General features: G+C 43.9%; 1 long non-coding RNA gene across 3 annotated transcripts; it reads left to right on the forward strand.

Annotated features, from left to right (window-relative positions):
- Window positions 1–2,307: 2,307 nt before the first annotated feature.
- On the forward strand, window positions 2,308–5,549 carry LOC116087725. Of its 3 annotated transcripts, none has more exons than XR_004117587.1 (4): window positions 2,308–2,482; window positions 2,636–2,810; window positions 4,357–4,522; window positions 5,203–5,549. It is a non-coding gene; the product is annotated as an uncharacterized LOC116087725 (long non-coding RNA). The 3 variants fall into 3 exon arrangements; XR_004117588.1 differs by having other exon boundaries at window positions 4,392–4,522; XR_004117589.1 differs by having other exon boundaries at window positions 4,405–4,522.
- The last annotated feature ends 13,484 nt before the right edge of the window (window positions 5,550–19,033 follow it).

The following is a 19,033-nucleotide window of genomic DNA, read 5'->3' on the forward strand; positions in this document are numbered from 1 at the left end:
GCTGACGCAGAGGCCATGGAGAGATGTTCCTTACTGGCTTGCTTCCCCTGGCTTGCTCAGCCTGCTCTCTTATAGAACCCAAGACTTCCAGCCCAGGGATGGCACCACCCACAAGGGGCTCCCCAACCCTTGATCACCAATTGAGAAAATGCCCCACAGCTTGGTCTCATGGAGGCACTTCCCCAACTGAAGCTCCCTTCTCTGTGATAACTCCAGCCTGTGTCAAGTTGACACACAAAACCAGCCAGTACAACCAGCTTAGCTTTCCTTTCAGAATAAGTGAACTCAGGGAGTTTTATGTCAGCTTGAAACAAGCTAGAGTCATCTGAGAAGAGGGAGCCTAGGTTGGGAAATTGCCTCCCAAAGACCAAGCTGTAGGCAATCCTGTACGGAATTTTCATAATTAGTGATGGATGGGAGAGGGCCCACCCATTGTGGGTAGGACTATCCCTGGGCTGATGGTCCTGGGTTCAATAAGAAAGCAGGTTGACCGTGGGCCATGCACCTTGCCTGGGCAGCATGGTAAATCTGGCCCTGGTGGTGTGAGCAAGGGTGAACCAATCCCAAGGGCATGAGTGCATATCCTTGCCCCGCCCTCTTCTCCCCCCTTCCCTTCCCTCCCCACCCTCCTCGCTCTGCCTCATAGGTTTTTTTATTTGTTTCTCATTACAAATGGTTGTGAGCTACCATGTGGTTGTGGGATTTGAACTCATGACTGTTAGCATTCTGTATAAACTCCACCCCCACAGATACCTAGTAGCAGCCAGGTATGCTCCTCCCCATGGTTACCTGGCAACGGCCAGGTAGGCCTGGCCCTATAAAAGGGGCTGCTTGCCCCCTCCTCTCTCTCTTACTCCTTCTTCTCCACCTTGCCTCTTACCCACTCACTCCCCGTCTCTCCACGTGGTCATGGCCGGCCCCTACTTCTCTACTCTCTCCTTCCTCTGCCTTTCTTTGCCTCTGCTACCCTCTTAACTCCCCTCCCCATGCCCTAAATAAACTCTATTCTATACTATGCTGGCATGTGTCTGGTCCTCAGTGGGAAGGATGCCTCTGCATGGGCCCCCGAGGCACCCCCTTCCCCTACACCTCACCAGAACATATTCTTAAAGCTCTTTCTCCTTTTATGATCACAACATTGGTGTTGTGACTCAAAAAGGATCTTGAAACTCTGCAGGTTTGCATTCCATCTTAGCTACCACAAGAGATCCACAATTGCTAGCCCAAGATCCAGTAAGCCCCCATCCCTTCCCCCCCATGGCCCTAGGGGAGAGTTCCTGAGCTCAGAACTACCCCTGTGAAGTCCTTGAGGACAGGAGACATTCAGTTTTTAACTGACTATTGTTTTAAAACTTTTCCCTTTGGGTGAGATTCCCCTCTCCTTAGAGACAGTTTCTGTCATGTGGCTGAAAATTCCAGGCCAGCTGCTCTCTGGCTCCGCAACACCAGGGCTCATTTGCAACCCGCTGCAGACTAGCTCAACCGGTTCACCTGCCTGCTGGAGACCCTACCTGCTGTCTTTCTCGCTCCTTGGCAATGTAGAGAACTTTTGGTACCGCTTATAGATATTTAGCAAGTACTTGTCACTGGGCTCTAGAAAGTAGGCTCACATAAGAATATTCACATTTTTTTTTGTTTTTGTTTTTAATTTTTATTTCAAAAGCTTAGATAGCTTCAATATCCAATATCCAGGTTGTGGCAAAATCAGGATACGTGTAAAATACCTTACAATACATTAGATTCCCAAGAGGTACCAAAAAAGTACAGTAAAATTAACACTTCCATTGTTGGAAATGTATGACACAAATAATATAAAATTAAAAGGTGAAAAAAGTGACACTGGTTTCCTAAGATACAGTATACTCTTTACAACCAGGGTCCACAGGTCCAGGCTGCAGAGCGGCAGCAGGAAGCAGACCCTCCAATCTATTACAGGGTAACCTGGTAATAAAATCAGCCCTCTAATGCCGCTCTGGCCTCTGAGGCGCCACACGCTGCCTACAACAACTCCAGCTCTGGAACAGTAAACAGGAGAGTGATTTCTGGAGGAAATTTTAAATAAGATGCGCATGGGACAGGCCGTAAAAGTTTGTCAAGTTAAATTTGGTACGTAACTGTGTTCACTCCGCGTCCAAACAAAGCATGTGCGGTCGTCACTCGGCCGCCTCTGCTGCCTCTCAGTATGATGACCACCACGTCGCTGGCTCTTTCCGTAATTTGTACTACCCTGACTGTAGTCGTAGCCGGGGCCATAGCCGTAAAGTTGTACGGCGAGTAGTCGTACGGCGAGTAGTCGTAGCCGCCGTAGCCCGTCCGGTAGCCTTCCTGGTAGCTGTAGCCCTGGTCCCAATTCTGACTCTGACCTCCACCAGTGCCTCGGTTCCCTCGATTGCGATTTCCTCTGCCCCCAGAGCCATACTGCTGTTGCTGATACACCTCTTTGGGCTAGGCAACCTTGATTTCACACTTGCATCCACTGACGGTATGATATTTTTTTTTTCTCCAGAACCTTCTTCACAGGGTCTGTTGGAAGCTCAATGGCCTCAATCTCCCCAAACTGGCCGAAGTATTCTCTGATCGTTTCCTCTGCGGCTTCAGGGTTTCGACCTCCCTCCCACAAAGATTTTCTTCACAGGATCCTTCTTCATAGCCATGGCCTTTTTAGGGCCAATGACACGACCATCCAGTCTGTGCTCTGCTCCTTCTGATCAAAGACCTTCTCCACCACCGGAAGAATCCTTGAAGAGCTACAAGGATCAAGGTGAACACAGCAAGGAATGTGTGACTTCCCTTTTGCCTTGGTAATCCTGGTAAGTCCCCAGACCCAGTGACGTGGGGGCTTTGTTTATTGTGTTGTTTGATTACTACCTGGTGTGATCTCTTTGTTCATTGCCCTGTTTAGTCACTTTGTCTTTGATCTAAGAACTGACCCTATTCTCAGCTAGTACCTAGAATGGTAGAAAAGCTGGCTGGAAAAATTAAAGCCGCTTCAGCCTCAGGACTGGCTGGAGTCAGGCTATATTTGCCTAATTGTCCTGTTCTTTTACTTGGTGCCCTCCCCTCTCTGCTCCTTAGCTCTGCTCCTGGTTCTCAGCCTGAAAACTGAGGCCCTGCCCCTTAGGTCCTGCCAGAGGCCCTGTCTGTTAGATTTGACATAATCAAATGGGTCCACACCTACCCATTGAGTTTCACGTTTTCTTTTCTTTTTTTGGGGGGGGGGGCTTTTTTTTTTTCGAGACAGGGTTTCTCTGTGTAGCCCTGGCTGCCCTGAAACTCACTCTGTAGACCAGGCTGGCCTCGAACTCAGAAATCCGCCTGCCTCTGCCTCCCAAGTGCTGGGATTAAAGGCATGTGCCACCACCACCTGGCTAGTTTCACGTTTTCTATTTACCAGTCGGGTATAATTCTTGCACAGACACCGGCATACTAATTCTTAAGATCAGTCAAGGGGAGGACCTCCAGCTTTCCAGATAAGGCCTGGCCAGCCTTCTCTGGGAACCACGGGGTTTACAATCATGCCTCCCAGCTGACTTACGTCTTAGGACTTCTGCCATTGGCTGTCCTTTCCCTTGAAAGCAGCTCTTCGTTCCCTTCCCCGTCTGGGCTCTTGCAGCTGAACCAAACCCTCAGTACCAGGGTGAGTTGCTTTCCACTGCAGGCCCAGGGCCTGCTGGGTAGACACTAGGGGGCCCTTGTGACGACTTGGGCCACTAGCCTGGCTGATTTCTTTGGGGTTTTGGACTGTTCTCAGGACACTGGTACGAATAGTCCAATTACCTGCCAGTGGATGTCAGAATTTCTTCCACCGTACCTCCAGGCACCCCACTGGGATGTCTCCTGGAAAATCTCAAATCTTTAAAGCTAATGCCTGACTTGAAGGCATCAAAATTAATATATATCTGCAATAAGATCTGATTAAGTATCAATTAGACGGGAGTTCAAAATGGTCATGCAATGGTATCCTAGGTCCAACTATTTTAAGGGATCTTCACACATGCTGCCAGCCGTCTAGTAAATGGAAAAAGTCCCCTAGGCCCAAGCATTTACCTATCCACGATCCCACACCCTTGCCCTGTTCTCAAGGCCTGTGTGCTCAGTTTGTGTCACAGACCTGAACTGGACAAACTCATTTTCTGTCACCATGATTTTATGCCACTGCTACCAGCTCTCTTATTCTGGTTCTAGCCAAATGTCTCTTTGCTGATACAACAATGTACTTTTCTCTACCTACACAACGTGCCAGAGTTACTTAAGATTCTCAGTCCTATCCTGTCTTGACTACTGCTATTAAATTCTATTTAGTTATAACCAATCTATATAGTGCTCAGTTTTGTCAGAAGTTTGTTAACTATTAAGTTTATAACAGAAAGAATTCCCAAAAGCCTCTAAAGTTTCTCCCACGAGGTCTCAGAAGATGTGGACGCAGCTACAGGATGCCGCCTGGATTGTGATATGACAATCACTGAAATACGCAGTGGGCAAACTGGATCCTCTTGAGTCAAATGGCTTGGCTAAAATAAAGGTAAGCCACTTCTCATGTCACACGTATCCATTCCACAGAGAAAAAGCTCTGCATCTTCTGCTCTTGGAACCCAGACTGACAGTCCACGTCACCATGGAGACCACAGAGAACTGCTGGCTAGTGGACTCTGTCATTTTTAAAATAATATATAATGGTATATAACCTCTAGATTTTTGTTTATTTCTCAGACTTCTGACTACATTGACAGCTAGCAGAAAGCTTTCACAGATATAACCTGTTATTTCCTTACCTAAACTATGTTTCCATTAATTAAATGCTTCATGTTTCCTCTTCTTGCTATGCCACTGTCCTAACATTATCTGAGTTCCTATAGACTTGCCTAACTCTAATAAAACATTCCACTATACGATTCAACTTTTTAAATCTTGTTCTTTCTGCTTCACAAAAGGCTCATCTTAAAGACTGCTCATGTTGCTAATTCATGTTATCTCTTTTACAAACTTATAAGCTACAGAAAATCCACTCAGATCTACCTCTCATGAACCAAATAGACTCCATCCAGATAAGTACATCTGCCCAAAGTTCCCACTTACTACCTATTCTAAAGGGTAAGATTCCTCTGAGTTTCAAATGTACATCTTAAGAAAAAAATTTCTTTCTCCCAACTGTACTTAATCTTATTCTCTACCTGTAATAATGTGTTTCAACATCTTATCAAGTCCAGGCACTTAACTATATCCAGGACAGCTCCAGAGAAGCCACCTTCAGATGCTCCATCTCCTGTGAGAGACGCTTCTTACTGGACCTGTCCTTCTGACCTATCCTCAGATGGTTCCACAGGCCCTGGACAGCAAGGAGACAGCCAACTCTCCTAAGACTGGACAAACATCCACCATACCCATTCCTCTAGGTTCTCCAGAGACATGTCACCCCAATGTCAGCAGGAAGCAGCCAGATATCACAACAACCCTATTCCTGCTTTGCCATCACCTCTTCTAATTTTTTTTTCTTAACTAAACCCAAATGGGGGAATGTTAGCATTCTGTATAAACTCCACCCCCACAGATACCTGGCAGCAGCCAGGTATCTCCTCCCCATGGTTACCTGGCAATGGCCAGGTAGACCTGGCCCTATAAAAGGGGCTGCTTGCCCCCTCCTCTCTCTCTTACTCCTGCTTCTCCACCTCACTTCTTACCCTCTTGCTCCCCCTCTCTCCCCATTCCCTTCCCCACTCTCTCCACATGGTCATGGCCGGCCCCTACTTCTCTACTCTTTCCTTTTCTCTGCCTTTCTCTGCCTCTGCTACCCTCTTAACTCCCCTCCCCATGCCCTAAATAAACTCTATTTTATACTATACTGGCGAGTGTCTGGTCCCTTGGGGGAAGGGATGCCTCAGCATGGGCCCCTTCCCCCACACCTTGCAAGAACATATTCTTTTTGTTGTTGTTGGGTTTTTTGTTTTGTTTTGTTTTGTTTTTTCTGAGACGGTTTCTCTGTGTAGCCCTGGCTGTCCTGGAACTCACTCTGTAGACCAGGCTGGCCTCAAACTCAGAAATCCACCTGCCTCTGCCTCCCAGATGCTGGAATTAAAGGCGTGCACCATCCGGCCAGAACATATTCTTATAGCTCTTTCTCTTTTTATGATCACAACAATGACCTTTAGAAGAGCAGCTGGTGCAGTGCTCTTAACCGCTAAGCCATCTTAACCGCTAAGCCATCTCTCTAGCCCCAACAGATGTTTTCTGAGGGACAACACTCTAGGCTGACTTCTGACTTCCACATGCATGAACATACGTGTGTGAACATACATGTTGCCTGCAGATATTTGTGTACCTATATACACACACACACATATAGATAGATACATATTACAATTTTAGGGATGAAATGGTTTTAAACAGCCTCAATGTTCTCAGCCCCAATGAGCCCATTCAATCCCGGTGACTTTGGAGAGATTCTTGTGATCTTCTAACAGAGAATAGAAATCGTGAGGCTACAGAATAATCGCTTCCATGTTCATTCTAATGATCATTAGCAATTTGACAAGAACGTAGTTTAAAATGCCTTGAATAACCTAACGTGAAAGGAAACTATTTTCCCCTGCGTTTTCTAAGAAATATGATTACAAGTTGCCAAGCAGGACAGCAACAAGCTAGAAGGGCAAGCTGTCCTACTGAAAAAGTTTGGAAAGTTCCCATCCCAAGGGCTCTAGGAGATGCCTACAAGAACGGGAAGCCTTCTGGCAGAGAACTGTTGTTGGTTGAGCCCAAGTCTTGGTGAATCCTTGAAGGGTCCCAGTATAAAGAGAAAGGTCTAGAAGGAACTCCAGTAACTTTACCCCTAAGGGAGTGGCGAATGTACCCTGGAGCAAGGAGATCTTCAGATACCAAGAGACCCTTTGCAGACACCATCATTCCCTCCGCAGGGTCGACAGAGTCAAGTGAAATGGCAGAGGGGAGGTGACATTTCCATAGGGCCACCAGAATGTTTCTACAGGATGGTGGTGACCGGGGCAGGGAAGAAGGCAGCATATAGGGAAGAGGCAGAAGTAGGAGTTTATGCAATTAAGTCCGGTACAGCCAGAGGCTAGGGCAGTAAACAGAGCAGGTCCACACACAGACATTCGGCCAGCTGGTCCTTTTATGGTGTGGGCTTCTGCCCAGGCAGTCAGGGAGTGCTACTGTGTCTCTGTACTAAAGAACAATGCCCTTGGGGTGTACTGTAACCAGCAAATCAGCAATAGCAGGGCTGTGAGAGAATAGCCAACTTGCTGTGAGGCAGAGAGAGAGCTCAGCACAGCCCCTCATCCTAAACTGTCATCCATGTAAATCATAAAAGCCATTCCCATTTAATTAAACTATGCTGCATTTAAAGGTAAAAAAGATTTAAGAAAACATTTTAAAATTAAACATCTAATTAATATGTTAATATTAATATGTTTTTTATTAATTCTAAAACCCATAGCTCCTTATATTACTTCCCAAAGTTTGATTTAAAAATGCCATCAAATGATATTATCATAGATGTGTACACTGAAAATGTTAAATTCCTTTATAAAAATTCATAATGCTTTTCCCTTCTTTTGCAATTGAATTTCTTTCATACTTTTAAGAAAGCCTTCTCTTTTATTGTATCATCTAAAAGAAGGATGCCACTGGACCCCCTTCCCATAACTGCTTGGGTCTCAGTGGGAGAGGATGCTCTTAGTCCTGCTGGGACTGGATGTCGCAGAGCAGTGTGGGGGCTTCCGCTTCTCCTCAGGGGGAGGGAGTAGTGGGGGAGGGGTTGGTGAGGGCAGGACTAGGAGGGAGGGGATAGTGGGGCAGGAATTTGTGAGGGCAGGACTAGGAGGGAGGGGTAGTGGGGAAGGGGTTTGTGAGGGCAGGACTAGGAGGGAGGGGATAGTGGGGCAGGGGTTTGTGAGGGCAGGACTAGGAGGAGAGAGGGATGAGGGGGTGTGGGAGAATCGGGATGTAAAATGAATAAACAAATAAACTACTGGAAGAAAAAGAAAAAAAAAGAATAAAAGAAAAGGCGAGGCCTGAGCATGGCACGGACCATAACCCCAGCACACAGAAAACTGGGGCATGAGGATTTTGAGTTCAAGTCCAGCCAACATTACATGCTAAGACTCCTATCGATAAAACGAGAAAATACGAGGCACAAAAATTCAAAAGCTGGAAAGATGTTGCTGCACAGCTTCCAGGCCTTTCTAAGACACTAGTTCACAGACATTTGTTAGTACCCAGTGCCTCACAACATGGAACTCATTCAATAAACGTGTCATGTGACCGGCGTGGAAAGATGCTTATAGTCTATTAAAATTTAAGAGCCAGTGGTATTACATAAGACTCCTTTCATAAGATATATATCATATAGATATATATAATATAAATATATATGAGATATATTTATATCACATATATCTTCTTGTTGTTCTGGGTGATTTTATTTTATTTATTTTTGTTTGTTTGTTTGTTTGTTTTTTGTTTTTGTTTTTTGAGACAGGGTTTCTCTGTGTAGCCTTGGCTGTCCTGGAACTCACTCTGTAGACCAGGCTGGCCTCGAACTCAGAAATCCACCTGCCTCTGCCTCCCAAGTGCTGGGACTAAAGGCGTGCTCCACCACCGCCAGGCTATTTTATTTATTTTTAACGTTAGCCTTCGGGGGCTGGAGAGATGGCTCAGTGGTTAAGAGCATTGACTGCTCTTCCAGAGGTCATGAGTTCAAATCCCAGCAACCACATGGTGGTTCATAGCCATCTGTAATGAGATCTGATGCTCTCTTCTGGTGTGTCTGAAGACAGCTACAGTGTACGTATATAATAAATAAATAAATCTAAAAATATAAAATAAAAAAATTTAAAGTTAGCCTTCAAAGTAATGGATTTTATTGTGGTGTTTTTAGACATACACACACACACACACAATTATACTTTATTTTTATCCCTTGTCTTCTCCCCCTGCTCTCCCGACTCATCCCGCCTCTCTTGTTAGCTCCCTTCCTCTCTTCAAATAGTCCTCCTCTTCTGTGAAGTTTCCTCCTCCCTTTTCATGATTCTCTTCTAGTTTCATGACCTATTTATCTCTCTGTCACACACACACACAAGCACATACACACAGGCGCGCACACACACACAAGCACACACACAGGCACACACATACACTTGGGGGAGGAAGAGGGGGAGGGAGGGGGAGAGGGAAAGAAAGAGAATAAAAGTGGTATACCCCTTTGTTAGCAGTGATCAGCTTTAGAGTTTATAAATGTGTGACTGCTGTCCCTGTGTTATAGATTGCTGTGTAGGAGGCATTATAATTGGTAATATAAGATTTTGGGGGGAGTGCATTTTATGGGTAAAACAGATTCTTCATTAAGAGGACATATGTACATAATTTGTTACTTTTTACATTAGGGAAGATTCACGTCGATCTCTTCAATTAGTTTTTGCTCGCTTCTGGACAGGCATCAGTCACAGGAATAGTGGAGACTGCTTCTCCCACTTGAGCCCTCTCTCTTCACAAGCACCCTTAGGCCTGAGCTATCTCCCAGAAACCTTATTTGGTTCTCAGATGTTTATGTTAGGTGCTCCAGTGTGCTCTTCTAGCACTCGCTAGGTCCAGGTGAAAGCATATGCTGCATGGCTGTTTTGTACTGGGTCAGCCATCATGCTTCCCAGAACATCCGTTCCTGGACGTCAGTGATCCCTGGTAGTGCTTTGAGGCTCGGTAAACAACCACCAAACGGATGAATAGATGTATCTCCCTCATCAGGGCAGGAAAATCTTTTTTTTTAAAGGAAAGCCAGGTTTTAAGAGTTTCTGTTGTGGTCTTCGTATCAGCAGAGAGGGAGGAGAGACCACTGGCAGCCAGGAGAGGCAAATGCCAGGGCTAGGATAGTCATAGACAGGGCGGGTCAAAGAGCAGACAGAGCGGGTAGTCCAGAGACAGCCAAACTTCTGGTGATTCTCCCGCAGGTTTTACATCAGGCAGGGAAAAAACCTCAGTTCCGCCTTATTTTATTGCAACCAGTGTTGGACCACTGGAGTCTGGCCCAGGTCATTTTACTTTAGCCATTTTTAAGCACAGCATAATTTGGGGTGGAGGGAGTATTCAGATAACGATTAACTCAGTCCCAAGTGCACAACAATTTAAGACATGTTTACATTGAGATGTACAAAGTGCAGCTGGCTTCCCCCCCCCCTCACCCCCTGCACAAGAATGAGGACTGTTGACTCAGAGATGGCGTCCAAGATTCAGGATCTACAGAGTTTGACTGTAACATAACGCCTGTGGGTGTCAGGATCGATCCTGGTCCTAAGATGACACAGTAGCCGTTACACAGGGATATCACTCATAAGGATGGGTTTCGTGGCCAGTAATGGCTCAAGGTTTAAGGGGAAAGAGTGTGAGATAAGTCAGTTCTGGAGAGACGAACAAAGAATCACCAGGTCCTAAAACTACGTTTTTACGACCAGGAAGAGCAGCAACACCCCTCGTCCCACAGAAGAGGCACGATGTGTGTTGAGCTTTCCTGGCTTCTCCAGTGCTCAAGGGCTTTTCGTCTTCCACACAAACTAGAAAGTGTAATCAGATGAGCAATGAAAATAGGAGCTAGCAAAGTAGAGACAGTCATTTTACCATCCTTACAATAAGCCGCTGGATTCTTTCCAGCGGGACACGGACACTTTACCTCCGCACATTACTAGCCGTCCAGAGGCCAATCAGCGCCACGTAAGACATGCCCCTGGCAAAATGAAACATCCGCATATTCTCAAGAGCCCCGTCTCTGCATTATGTAAACAAATATTAAAAAAATAAAAAAAGAGGACTGCTTTTCTCATTGCACTTCTTTCTCCGTGGCCTCCGCAGAGTAAGTCTCACCTGACACACGAATTTCAGCATTCAGGCTGAGAATCCTGCTACTTAGCAATCTGAAAAGGACAATGCAGATGATGAAGAGCCATGGCAATTAGGCTGTGTGCAGAGCTGGGCTAATGTCAGGAGTCTCTCTGACTCAGAGCAGATCAAGGGGGCAGAAAGAGCAAATCATCCCCACTCCCCGTGCTATAAACCCACTCACACTCAGAAATGGCACAGGCTTTGTGACGATAAAACTCTGAATCCAACCCCACCCCCAAAGAGGCCTCAGAATAGGAGCCACCCACTGCCATGTCCTGCCCACAGGCAACAGCAGAGGTTTGGGCGTTCCAACTCAGGGCACATGATTGTTATGACTTATCATGGTGTTGCACAGGGGGGTGAGTACCAGAAGTGAGTCACTTCTTTCTAGCTTACTAATGCCAGCACCTGCTACTGTTATCACAAAAGACCACGGAAGAGGAGGCTGGCAGAGTTCTTGCTTCAGTTATCACCTCTGGGAATAAAGGTGGAAATCAGAATCACGTCTCTTAATATTATTCTAACCTGGGGAAACAGGCCAAAATGAAGTATGGGCAAATTTCTGCTTTATTTGTAGAAAATCCTAAATCAAATACAAAGGTTTAAAATAGAAAATTATGGCTCACCTTCCTGACTGCTCTCAGGAGGAAAATATTAATGGCCTCTTTAAAACAGACAGTAGGCATATGATACAGTGACTACTAGAGGCCGAAGGAGATACATGGTAATGTCTATACTGTTAACATCAAAAAAAAATGTCAGGAGTGGCTTCTTAAGTTCAGGTTCCAGAGTAGCCTAAGATGGTCTATTTGAAGGCCCTGTAAAGTGATCAATAGCAAAGAGAATGGGAAAGGGTCACATCCCTCGAACAAAAGGATTTGTAGCAGTTAAGATTCATATTTAGACAAGCCTAAGGGCATTCTCTATCTGTATGCCTGTCAACTAAAATTCCAGCAGAAAAGCCAAGATTACCAGTTTGAGGTATCATCAGACTTTGAGGGGAAGGTTATAATTGTGACTCAGCCGGACAGGTCATCCTCTATCTAGTATTCCTCCATCTTGGATTCTTGCTGAAGCCATTTTAGTTTTGACTAAAATTTGATCTCTTTAATGGAAAACCCTGTGGGAAATTACCCAACTCTATTCTGGGAACCTGAAAGCAAGATGTTCCAGTTTACTCATCTTAGCTTCTTGATAAATTACCTGTTTGAAGAAACCTCTCACTCCAGCTAAGTGCTTGTCTTAGCTTCTGTTAAACTGACTGCTTGTGTAAAACCCTTCCCCTGCAGCTGCCAAGTGAGATAACTGAATGTGTGTTATGTCTTTAAAAGCTTCTTAATACTTGGTGCTACACGTGGGTCTTTTTTTTTTTTTTAACGATTTATTTAATGTGTATGAGTACACTGTAGCTGTACAGATGGCTGTGAGCCATCACGTGTGTGCCTGCTGGGAACTGAACTCAGGACCTCTGCCGGCCCCTCTAGCTCTGGCCACGCTCGCTTCCGGCCGCTCTTCACGGTAGCTGTCTTCAGACGCACCAGAAGAGGGCGTCAGATCTCATTACGGGTGGTTGTGAGGCACCATGTGGTTGCTGGGATCTGAACTCAGGACCTTCGGAAGAGCAGTCAGTGCTCTTACCCGCTGAGCCATCTCACCAGCCCTAAAGTTTTTTTTTTTTTTTTTTTTTTAAAGATTTATTTATTTATTATATGTAAGTACACTGTAACTGTCTTCAGACACTTCAGAAGAGGGCGTCAGGTCTCATTACGGATGGTTGACAGGCATGATGTGGTTGCTGGGATTTGAACTCAGGACCTTTGAAAGAGCAGCCAGTGCTCTTAACCACTGAGCCATCTCACCAGCCCCCACACGTGGGTCTTGAATACCTGAATGTAGTCACATCCAGCTAGAATAAAAACTTTCAGTTGGCTATAAACTGTGTCTAAGTGATCTTCTCTGGTGGCCTTCCTGTAACAATAGCAACTGGCAATATAGGTCCTAACTCTAAAGATCTGGTGTTCTGAAACAGGCCAAAGTTGTTTGGTGAGTTCCAGTGGCTGGAAACAGGCACAAAACCCAAGAGAAAGGGGAACTACAAAGAGAAAGGACTCCAAACCTACTCAGACAGTCTCTCAGATTCCCGCTGGTGACTGGGAAGCAGGTGTCTCCACAGCGTATACAGCAAGCTACAGCTGGGAAGATGGAAGGATGGGTAGGCATAACACATGCTGCCACAAAGCCAGAGACAACGTTTAGGTATCAAACTCTACTAACCTAGAATGGCTCATTAAACACCTGGCTCTTCCTAGAGGGGCTCACCAAACACCTGGATTCCCATTCAAACCAAAAGGACTTAGGTATTAATAACCTATGCCCCAAGACTAAGTGGACAGATGGAAACATGTAGTGAGACTATCAACAGGAGAAAAAAATGGAACAGAAGAAATATTTGATAAATAATATTAGGCAATGCATGAATACACACCCCCAATGGTATACTCAAGTTGTGTGTATGTCTGTGTGTGTCACTTTGTATGTGAGAGATAGAGAAAGATAGACAGAGACACAGAGACAGAAACACAGAGAGACAAAGATCATCTTGAAATAAGTCAGCAGGGAGTATAATGGATGGATGAACAAAAAATAATATGATTTGATCTAAACTGTCCCTCATAGATTCATATTTTGAATTTTTGGCCTACAGTTGCTGGTACACTTCTGGGAAACTAAGAATATCTTAGGAAGTGGTATCTCACTGAAAGAAGGTTACAAAGGATAAAACTGAAGAGTCTAGCCTGGGCTTTGCTAGCCTGGGCTTTGCTAGCCTGGGCTTTGTTTCTATCCTGGCTATCTGCTTCCTAGTCTGGCTTGATGTGAAGCTTCCATTGTGCACTTCCAGTGTTATGAACTGGGCTGGGTCAAAATATAGCTTTTCTTCTTAGGTTGCTTCTGTTGGATGTTTTAGTCACGGCAACACAAAAGAATCTAGCACAAAGGGACAAACATAGTAATTTCATCAGACTCCCTACCAGAAGCTAGGCAGAGAGTAGAGTAAAAGATGTAAGGTATTAAAATAATTTAAAAACCACCACAGTTAGTTACCCATCAAGAATATGTTAGACAGAGAGAAGAAGAGGCCCTAACAGGTTGTCTGGCTCATAAAAGGAGCTGACATATAATGACTTTTGTGGAATGAGTTTTATAAAGAGAAATGGCCTGACACTACAATCACCTTTGAGATTTGAGATAGATAAACATTAAAAAGGTTCATTATGCTATATTTCAGTCAGCATGAAAGAGGGACTTAAAGGGAGAGAGTCTTCCCTTTAAAACCTGGAGATGGGTTTCATTAAGAGAGACAGTTTAGGGCTAAAGAGATGGCTCCGAAATCAAGAGCATTGACTGTTCTTCCAGAAGATCTGGGATCTAGGGGATTTATCACTGTCTGTAACTCCAGTTTCAGGGTAGCTTTTGACTTAATTTTGGAAGATCACTTGTGTGTAGAAATTTATTGGGCTGGAGAGATGGCTCAGCCATTAAAGGCTAGGCTCACAACCAAAAATATAAGAGTTTGGTTCCCAGCACCCATGGCTGTCTGTCCAGCCACACACACACACACACACACACACACACACAAAAGGGGGGGCTGGAGAGATGGCTCAGAGGTTAATAGTGCTGACTGCTCTTCTGAAGGTCCTGAGTTCAAATCCCAGCAACCACATGGTGGCTCACAACCATCTGTAATGAGATCTGATGCCCTCTTCTGGAGTGTCTGAAGACAGCTACAGTGTACTTCCATATAATAAATAAATAAATCTTTAAAAAACAAGAAATTTATCAATTTCTTCCAGATTTTCTAGGTTTGGGGGATATACGTTTCCAAATTAGCCTCTTCTACTTCATTGATATCTGAAGTGACTTCCCCTCTTCTCATCTCTAATTTTATGAATCTGGGTCTTTCTTTCTTTCTCTCTTTCTTTCTTCCTTTCTTCCTTTCTTTCTTCTCTTTGACTAAGGCTTTTGTCAGCATTACATATTTTTAAAAACAACCTCTTTATTTTCCCATGAATTATTTTAATCTCCATTTCACTCATTTCTGTCCTGATTTCTATTGTTCCTTGTCATCTAATGTCTTGAGGTTTGGTGTGTTCTTCATTTTGTTGTTGCTTTTTGTTTGTTTGTTTGTTTGTTTGTCTGTTTTGCTTTTTCTTGGACCTTGAAGTACTTTGGGTTAATTGAAAGTTGCTAATTTAATAATGTATGCACCCATCACTCTCTTCTTAGAATTGCCTTAACTGTAGCCCAAAGGTTCTGCTTGGTGATATTTTGATTTTCATTTAATCCCAAGAGTATTTTAATTCATCTTTGATTTCTTCAGAGACCTACTGGTCATTCAGAAGGGACTAGGGAGATAGCTCTGTCAGTAAAGTCTTGCCTTGCCAGTATGAGATCACCAGAATTTACATGATTTGAGGATAGTTCTTTCGAGCATTGCGTGACCAGATAAGTGAAGGTTTATGTTTATGCAAAAACTGAACTTGAATGAAGATGAATTCATAATAGATATAAACTGGAAACCAAAATTTATTTCAATAAAGGAATGACTAATGACTTAAGACACATGAAGTACTATAGAAGTCATCAATGGAAAGGAAAGTCCTGTTGATGTATACAGTGTTAGGAGTCTGAGGTCATTCAGAGATTCATCAGTCTGGCCATGAATAAATTTTAAACAAAGAATAGGCTTTATTTGGATATTGGCCCCAGGTGTACAACTGAGATCTGGGATTCCCAAGGTACAGCACCAGCTTACATTAGTCAGGGGCCTGGAAAGGCAAAACTCCAGGGGTACGTACCTCCTGCTTTTGTACAATTAGAGGCAAATAAGCTTGTTGACAGAAGTGGAAGACACGCTTTGTAATCTTACTTGAAAAACTATTTCTTTAAAATGATATAAGACCATTCAATCACAAGAACATCCCTCAGCATTCCAGGAAGTTATTGTCCTTGGGCAACGGGGACTTATGAGACTTTATTTTTGTTTTATAGATCTTTTAAGCACAGTAATTTAAACTTAAAATATAATATTAGCCATCATATTACCAATCAATGAGTCTATAGAGTTGTGATGTATGGAAAACGTCAGTGTAGCCAAACATTGTAACCACAGCTTCAATTCAAGCACTTTCATGAGGTGGGCCAGTCATTGTGTGTTCAAGGCTAGCTTTATCTATATAGTGAGTTCCAGGTTAGCCAGGGCTACATAGTGAGATCCTATTTCCAGAGATAGATAGATAGATAGATAGATAGAGAGAGAGAGAGAGAGAGAGAGAGAGAGAGAGAAAGAGGAGGAGGAAGGGGGAGGAGGGAGGGGAGAGAGACGGTGGAAAGAGAAGAGAGATCTCAAAAAGCTAACTCAGCCTCACACATGCCTCAAGCACTTTAACATTGAGCTATATCCTCAGACCTACATAACATTTTTCAAATGATAAATTATAGAAATGGAAAGCAGATGAGTGCCTGTCAGTGGATGGAATGGTGATGAGAAGGAAGTAGGCCTTGCTATAAAAAGGCAGCAGGAAAAGGCTTGTCATGTTGGCAGTGGTTGGTATCTTAGATACGTCAATGTTAATATCCTGAGTATGGTGCTATATTTCTTAAAAGATTTATTTTTACTCATGCACATGGTCTATGCACACACAAACACACACACATTTATGCACACACAGATATACCACATGTGATGGCTATTCTGGTTGTCAACTTGACTACATTTGGAATTAGCTAAAACTCCCAAAGCATACTTGTGATGGATTTTTGCTTAAATCATTTGAAGTCGGAAGATCTACTTCTAATCTGGATCTTTAAAATGGGTAGACATACCTTTAATCCAGATTGTTTGAGACGGGAAGACCCACCTCTAATTTAGGCCACACCTTCTGCTGGAAGCCTATGTTGAGGACCTGGAGGAAGGAAGCCTCACTCCTCCCCCTCACTAGCAGGTCCGTTCCTTCACTGACATCAGAGCCTACTCTGCAGAACTCTAGTGTATGCCGAAGACCAGCTGAGTCATCCAGCCTCATGGACTGAACAACTTCTGGGTTCTTGGACCTTCCATATTCAGACGCAGCCATTGTTGGATTAGTTGGACCACAGCCCACGAGCCATTCTGATAAATCCCTTTTCTGTATACATAGATTCATTCCATAAGTTATCTTACTTTAGAAAGCTCTGACTATTATACCGCATCTACGCAGGTGCCCTAGGAAGTCAGAGGAATGTGTTGGATCTCCTCGAGCTGGAGTTAGTGTTTTGCGAGGCACCTGAAATGGGTGCTGGGAAGGGAAATCAGGTTCTCTCTCCCAAGAAAACAAGGATATGTCTGTATTGTTTCTTATGTATGTAGCTGATACTCATCTGTATGTATCCTTAATCTGTCTTTCTCTGTAAGAACCTATCTCATTTTTTTGTTGTTGTCTTTCAAGACAGAGGGTTGTTTTGTTTGATTTTGTTTTGTTTTGTATAGCTCTGGCTGTACTGGAACTCACTTTGTAGACCAGGCTTGCCTCAAGCTCAGAGATCTACTTGTTTTCATCTCCTGAGCACTGGGATGGCCTGCACCACCACACCCAGCTTCTATCTCACTTTTAAAAATATGTATGATTGTTGGGCAGTGGTGGCGCATGCCTTTAATCCCAGCACTTGGGAGGCAGAGGCAGGTGGATTTCTGAGTTCGAGGTCATCCTGATCTACAGAGTGAGTTCCAGGACAGCCAGAGCTACACAGAGAAACCCTGTCTAGAAAAAAAGAAAGAAAGAAAGAAAAAAAAAAGTGTATGGTTTAGCTGCCCAATTTACTGCTTCCCTGTGCACAGAGGCAAACAATGTCCCAGGAAACAACGTCAAGGTCAGTTTAGTGGTGACACTGTGATTTCTTTTCTGTTTGTTTGTTTGGTTTGGTTTGGCTTTTAAAGACAGTCTCATTATGTGGCTGGAACTCACTCTACAGACCAGGATGGCCTTGAACTCATAGAGATCGATCCACATGCACTTGCCTTCCAGGTGCTGGGATTGAAAGCCTACACCACCATGCTTGTCCTGTGACTTCGTATACACACTTCTGTGGGTAACTCATGGGCTCTGTTTTGAGTGCATTATACTGTGTATCTACTTTCTAATCCCATGCAGCCTTTGCTCCACAGTCTGCGCCGCGGGCTTTGAAACTTCAGAGAGAAGCCAGGCGTCTCGAGTAAGTCTTCCTTCAGCTGCTTGCATTCCTAGAGGCTGTTGTTGATCAATGGCTATGAAGAATGGCTCCAAGAGATGAGAAAGCAGTCACCTAGCGTGGAACTATATGCTGTAGAAGTCCTATATCAGGTACTGTAGGAATTTCAACTGTGGCTGGGTATCACCACTAAACTGTAAAATCCTAAGACCATATCTAATAGGCAAAATAAACTAGAAAACTAAAGACATCTCAGGAAGGACCCCGAGTCAATGAAATCTTGCTCTAGTTGTACCCTTAATCATTTAGAATTCATTATTTCTTGAGACAATAATTTGGATCCTTTGCTTAAAAGGTGAATTTACAATGTAATAATGTTAAAGACATTTTTCATGATCTAGTCAGAATACTCTTTGATTTCACAATAAGTGCATCAAGTAAAAAATTTGGACTGTTAAAACATAGAATACTAAAAGTAGAGGATCCTTAATAAATTCTTGTGCAACCATTTCGGAAACGGAGGCATAAAAAGTAACATCACTTGCCCTGGTGTCTACCAATGGTTTCAGTTACTGTACATTCAATAAATATTATCCAGCGCCCTCTACTGTGGAGCACCATGAAAGACAGAGTAAACAAAAAATCACAAAAACTATTTTGTAGGAAGGAGAAAGGGATTTTTGTTTTGTTTTGTTTTTAAAAATAAAGTAAAAACCTATACTTGAGAGATTCTAATGTTCATTGGAAATACAGAGCCAGGGCCTAAAGCTTTACCTTGGTAAGTAAGGCAGATACTTTCTCTGGGAAAGGAAATAAGATGGGAAGCAAGCAGAAAGTGACAAACACCTTGGCTGGCTGGGGCCCCAGGAAAAACCAAGACGGAGCAGGCACTAGGCCACTTCCACGTGAGATTAGAAAACAGACTCAA

The sequence above is a fragment of the Mastomys coucha genome, unplaced genomic scaffold (genome assembly GCF_008632895.1).
Source record: "Mastomys coucha isolate ucsf_1 unplaced genomic scaffold, UCSF_Mcou_1 pScaffold13, whole genome shotgun sequence".
NCBI lineage: Eukaryota > Metazoa > Chordata > Mammalia > Rodentia > Muridae > Mastomys > Mastomys coucha.